This window comes from Antrostomus carolinensis, unplaced genomic scaffold (genome assembly GCF_000700745.2).
Source record: "Antrostomus carolinensis isolate BGI_N321 unplaced genomic scaffold, ASM70074v2 scaffold11865, whole genome shotgun sequence".
Taxonomy (NCBI): domain Eukaryota; kingdom Metazoa; phylum Chordata; class Aves; order Caprimulgiformes; family Caprimulgidae; genus Antrostomus; species Antrostomus carolinensis.
The window spans coordinates 1-300 of NW_010317119.1; positions in this window are offsets into that span (position 1 = coordinate 1).

Below are 300 nucleotides of genomic sequence, written 5' to 3' on the forward strand. Positions count from 1 at the left end.
CCAGCCCCGCCTGCCACAGGTGCGAAGCGGGCAGCCCTGCTGGCTGTAGGAGAGTGGGGCAGTGGTGATATGTACCCTGAAGGGACTACAAGCACTAATAAAGGATGAGCCCAGAGGGCTCAAAGTGGCACAAAGTCTGGTTGGGGGCCAGTAACTGGCAGTGTACCCCTGGGGTTAATACTGGGTCCAGTGCTGTTTAACATCTTAATTAATGAGCTAGATGATGGGGCAGAGTGCACCCTCAGCAAGTTTGCTGATGACACCAAACCCAGGGGAGGGGCTGGGGAACCAGAGGGTGAT